Genomic DNA, 5,703 nt, shown 5'->3' with positions numbered 1-5,703 from the left:
CCAGGCCCTTGAGACCCTGGACAATGACTGCTGCAGCCTCTGAATGCCTGGGTAGTGGAATGTGGGTAAACACTCCTGAAGATAGGCTCTGTGTCCACATTTTAAAAAGCCAAACTGAATATTCTCAATATCTTTTTCCTCCTGTTTTGTTCCCAGCTCTCACTATAAAACCAAATAAAAGCAGCTAGCAATAACTAAGCTATAGCTTACATGCTGGGTTGACTTGAAAGGTCCCCTACCACTTTAATAGTCTGTCACCATGAAGTCCAGCTTCACCCAAAATCGCAGGACAAGGACAAAATAAAAACAAGGTGCTTGCTAAACTATTCTGTCATATATATATATGTCTTCTAGTCTAATTCCCAATAGAATTCTTGCTCCTATCTGAAACCCCATGAGCCCAATCTCTACTCTACACATTCCTATTTGTTTTCTGGTCTCTGGTTTCCTATCAGAACTGCCCATTAAGTTGTTTACAGCATTCTAGGGTTTCCGTAGTCTGCATCACCAAAGTTTTTCAAACTCCTCCCATAAACCAGTGCCAACAGCTCTGGACAACATGATCAGGTAGTCACAACAACGGCCCCACTCGTGGTATGAATTTTGTGTGTTAAACTCTTCGTCACTGGGCCAAAACACCTAACAGGAAGACTCCAAGTGAGGAGGACATTTTTGCTCAGAAGCTTCAGTCTACTGTGGCGTGAAAGGAGCAGAAGAGTTTGCAACTTGTTGCCCAGGAAGCGAGATGAGAAGCCCTGCCGCTGCTGCCTTTCTCTTTCTCTTCTTTTATTCCATCAAGCCCTTCCTCTCCCTACCTACAAGATAGTGCCCGCCACATTCAATTAGAGAGCATTTTCCGTCCTTAGTTGATCCTGTCTATAAGTGTCCTCTCAGATATTCCCAAAGGTATGTTTTACTAATCCCTTGGGTATTTTTCAATCCAATCAAGTTGAAAATTAGGATTCATTACGACATCACATTAACTTGCAAAGAGAAATCAATTCTTTTCATGCCCATCCTCCCTCCTCACTACCTCTACAACTGCTGTTTGACCTCTGCATATCCCTAGGAGAGGATGGAGTAGGGTGAAGCATATATCTCATGTCCCTACCTAAGATAGGAAATAAAAAGCTAATAGACAAAAATGCATGGCTTTGATAATTGACACTGACAGAGATCTGGGCAACTTATGAAGCCGTACATTCTAAGAATGCCGCATCAACATGGCAAAAACACAACCTTAGAACTAGCTGGGTTGACTAATATGGTAGCTCTGCATTACTATTTGCACATTTGGAGAACTAAGAGACATTGCAATTGTTTGCTAGGTAAGCTGACAGAAACCAGGACTCATTGGTGCCTTGTATTAAATGCAGTTTTGATTCTAGAAATTACAGAGTATAATTTAGAAGAAATAAATTCAAAGGCCTAAGGAGACAAAAATTTTGGAGTGGGATTATCATTGAGTGCCTGGTTACTCCTAACTGTATCTCTCAAGTCCCAAGAGTACTTAGAACTTGATACCATCATCAAGACGATGACAAATACATTAGTGATGGGAGTCCCTACATTATTATAAAAAGTGTCTCTTCTCTCGCTGTGAACAAAAGATACTGGAGAGAAGCTCCGGCTGGAAAGAATATGCACATTTTCAATCACATTGAGTATTATAAAGCAGTTCAGGCTAGAAAGACATAAATGACAGAGATGCATTGAGCTTGGCTATTGTACCAAACAGTGAACAGTCGATCATAGGCATCTGGGCATGGCAGTTTATTGAGGTTTCAGAATAAAGAGAGATGAACACATCTGTGAGATCCTTATTTTTATTTGTCAGACCTGACATACAGAAGTCTGACCTTTGTCATCATAATTGAGAATTGCAGGCCTACAGAATAAAGTGGATAACAGACTATATTCATTTACCATCAGTAAAACTCACCAACTCTTCACTTCCTCCTTTCTACCAACTGTCCTATTGAGACTTTCTGGGAGACCACTCTTTTCTCCAAGAATCAAGTCAACATACCCTCTTCTGCCGACCGTCATCTGACTGGAGGAGGATCTTACATCCAGGCTGAAGCCAGTTTGCAACCACACAGGAAGTAAACCAGCAGTAAGAGGGGCAGGGCAAAGGGCAAGAAAGAGCTCAGGTCTTCAGATACTTAGATAGACATATGATAGATAGATAGACAGACAGACAGACAGACAGAAAGACAGATAAATAGATGTAGATCTTATACACATCCATGTGATGTGTGATGACAATAAAACTAGAAACAAAGCTGGCTTGAAGAATAGAGAAAGAGAGGAAAAGAAAGTGAAAGATGAGGGGCAGGGCGTGGAGGAAAATACGCTCAGCATACAATATATACTTGCATGTCAATGTCCTATGGCTTCCACAGGAGGCCTACACACCGCCGCCATGTCTCTAGGGATCCCTGAGAAGTTCCAGCACATTTTGTGAGTGTCCAACACCAACATCGATGGGCGGTGAAATATAGCCTTTGCCATCACTGCCATTAAGGGTGTGGAGAGGAGATATGCTCATGTGGTTTTGAGGAAAGCAGACATTGACCTCACCGAGAGGGCTGGAGAACTCACGGAGGATAAGATGGACCATGTGATCACCATCATGTGAAATCCATGACAGTACAAGACTCCAGACTGGTTCTTGAACACACAGAGGGATGTGAAGGATGGAAAGTACAGTTAGGTTCTGGCCAACGGTCTGGACAACAAGCTGTGTGAGGACCTGGGGCGACTGAAGAAGATCAGAGCCCACAGGGGTCTGTGCCACTTTTGGGGCCTTCATGTGCAAGGTCAGCACACCAAGATCACTGGTCGCCAGGGCCGCACTGTGGGTGTGTCCAGGAAGAAATAAGTCTCTGGGCCTTTGCTGTTATAGTTTATATACCTGAAAAAAATAAACAGTTCTAGGTATACAGCAAGTATGTATAATAAAGTTGTAAAAATAAGTAAAACGTTTATTATGAAAAGTCAAAAATAACAGCCAAGATAAACAATAACAACAACAAATCAAACAGTGGCTTTGAATATTGCCTGCACATTCGGACTGACTTAAAGAACCTCAATGCCCAAGCAGCACACAAACTGGATAAATCCAATGGCTGGGTATAGTTTTAACATCTCCAGATGATTCCTATATGAACCAGCATCTTCAGAATGAGGTTGGCATTTCAAGTATTTCTGGAAAAGAAGGGACTAACTTGATGGATCCAGCCGCCCTCTCCTCTGAAGGGCCTAGTGGCTCCCCCAAGCTGCACAAGGGTTGGTCTCCACTGGGTTGCACTGTCATTGGAGGACCAGAGTCTCAAGAGGCTTAGACCACTGCTATTACCATTACGTGCACACAACGCTGAGCACATCTCCAAGCTGACAAATGAGCTGACTCCTCAGTTTACTTCTTTTTCTCTTTTGTAGTTCAGACATGATGAGGAAGCCTTTACCAATAGGACACTCTGCAGTGCCACTTTGGACCTGGGGATAGGAACTCCCTAAATTGGCAAGAAAGCTCCAAGCAGCCATTTCTTGGAATCAGGCAAGACTCAGACTGACTCTCAGAACCAGGAACTCCTCATTCGAAGAAAACTGCGTTATGGAAGAGATGGGAGATACAAGCTTGAAACCAATGTGGACCTTCGAGGCATGTTTCTCAACCTGTGGGTCACAACCCCTTAGAGTTTGTATATTAAATATATTTTTATGTCAGATATTTGCATGGCAATTCATAACAGTCATAAAATTACACTTGCAGAGTGGCAACAAAATAATTTTATGGTTGGGAGCCACCACAACACAAGGAACTGTATTAAAGGGTCAAAGCATTAGGAAGGTTGAAAACCACTGCCTCAGAGCGTATGGCAGCAAGAAGTAAAGCAGCAGTGGTGTGAGAGGCAGCGTGAGTGACGCCTGGGCTGGGCTTCCAGAGCTCTGGGGTCCAAAACCAATTCTATCACCAACAACTGTTTGGCCTTGACACGTCTCATTCTCTTTGGTGCACCTGACTCTTCCATAGAATGAAAGGAATGAGTTATAGGTATCTGAGATGCCTTCTAGTTTCATTGTCTATGAGGCTGGGCCTTAAGGAGGGAGGGAGAGAGAGAGATGTGTGTTAGTTCTCCATTTAACTTGCATCCCTATGGAAAGGACTAGAGGATTCCTTGCCCCAAGGGAGTGAGTAGAGGTGTGTGTGTGTGTTGGGGGTTAGATTGGAAAAGTGAGGAAGGTGGAGTTGGGGAAGATGCATCTAACCCTGCCCGGCCTCACAGGACTCAGCAGAGCCATGCTGTAAGCCCCTGGGAACTCTGTTCTGGGCCTGGAGAATTGAGGAAGGCAAAGCAAAAACCCCAAAGGCGCCAAGGCTGAGCCTGATTCCAATTTGAAGCTGTCAGAACTGCAGTTTGAATTCTGATCAGCCTTGGTCTCAGGGGGTTCGGGGCTTCTCGCGGACGCCAGAGGAAATTACTCACTTGGATAAACCCAAATTAGACTTGGGAAAATGGCACGTTTCTCTTTACCCCTGATATCTGGAGGGCTTCTCCGTTGGCCTGTTCCCCCTCCTCTTCCTTGCCTCCCTCCAGCCACTTCACGTCACAGTGCTGGAAAGTTCTCGAGCCTTTGCGATCTCTGGAGCTTAACAGACACGTGAGAGGTTACGCTGAAACCTAGTAACGAGGAGGCATGGGCAGTGTGAGACCCGTTCACAGGGATAGTGGGCATACAAAAAGGAAAGAAGGAAGAAGGAGGAAGGAAGGAAGGAAGGAAGGAAGGAAGGAAGGAAGGAAGGAAGGAAGGAAAAGAAACCAGTGAGTCCCGCAGTCAGACTGGGACTGAGTGGAGACATTAGGAAAGTTTTTTTTGACTCTTCAGTGAAGGGTACTCCCCGCTTCTCCCTCCCCCCTCCTCCTCCTTCCTTCATCTCCCCTCCTTTCCCCCTCCCTCCCTCCCTAGATTACCTCTTGTTTGTTTGTTTGTTTTTGTTTTCGAGACAGGGTTTCTCTGTGTAGCCCTGGCTGTGCTAGACTGGCTTTGTAGACCAGGTTGGCCTCGAACTCACAGCGATCTGCCTGCCTCTGCCTCCTGAGTGCTGGGATTAAAGGCATGCACTTAGATTCCCTCTTTTAAACAAAAAAAAAAAAAAACAAAAAAAACAAAACAACAAAAAAAAAAACTAGGCAGGGTGAGAGGGAGCAACAGGGACTTCTCATCGGCCATGCCCACACTTGTGTTCTACCTTTGCCTGACTGGACTAAGGGTTGAACGCCAAGACCCAGACTGAGTTCGGGTTCTTGAATCTAGAATGAAGGCATGAACACAGTCCCAGGGAGAGCAGCAGGCAGGTGAAGCACTTGGAATTCATTGTCCTGGAGACAAAATCCAAGGCTCTATATACTAGGAATGACCCTGCGGCTGCTCTTCCTGTTCAGATATCTCTTTTGTTTCATGACAATACCCTTCAACTTGAGCTGGCTGGAGGCAGCTCTAATGAAACGTAATTGAGTGGAGAGTGGGGTCTGACTTTCACACGTACTCTGGTGCCCCATATTTGACCACATCCCCTGGATGGGGAGACCTGGTGGCACTCAGAGAAAGGATAGCAGGCTACCAGGAAGAGACTTGATACCCTATGAGCATATACAAGGGGAGGAAGTCCCCCTCAGTCACAGTCATAACGGAGGG

The 5,703-nt window shown here is 45.0% G+C and overlaps 1 pseudogene; it reads left to right on the top strand.

Annotated features, from left to right (window-relative positions):
* Window positions 1-2,425: 2,425 nt before the first annotated feature.
* On the top strand, window positions 2,426-2,884 carry LOC127206542 (40S ribosomal protein S18-like; annotated as a pseudogene).
* The last annotated feature ends 2,819 nt before the right edge of the window (window positions 2,885-5,703 follow it).

The sequence above is a fragment of the Acomys russatus genome, chromosome 23 (genome assembly GCF_903995435.1).
Source record: "Acomys russatus chromosome 23, mAcoRus1.1, whole genome shotgun sequence".
NCBI lineage: Eukaryota > Metazoa > Chordata > Mammalia > Rodentia > Muridae > Acomys > Acomys russatus.
This window is presented reverse-complemented; position numbering and strand designations above follow the sequence as displayed.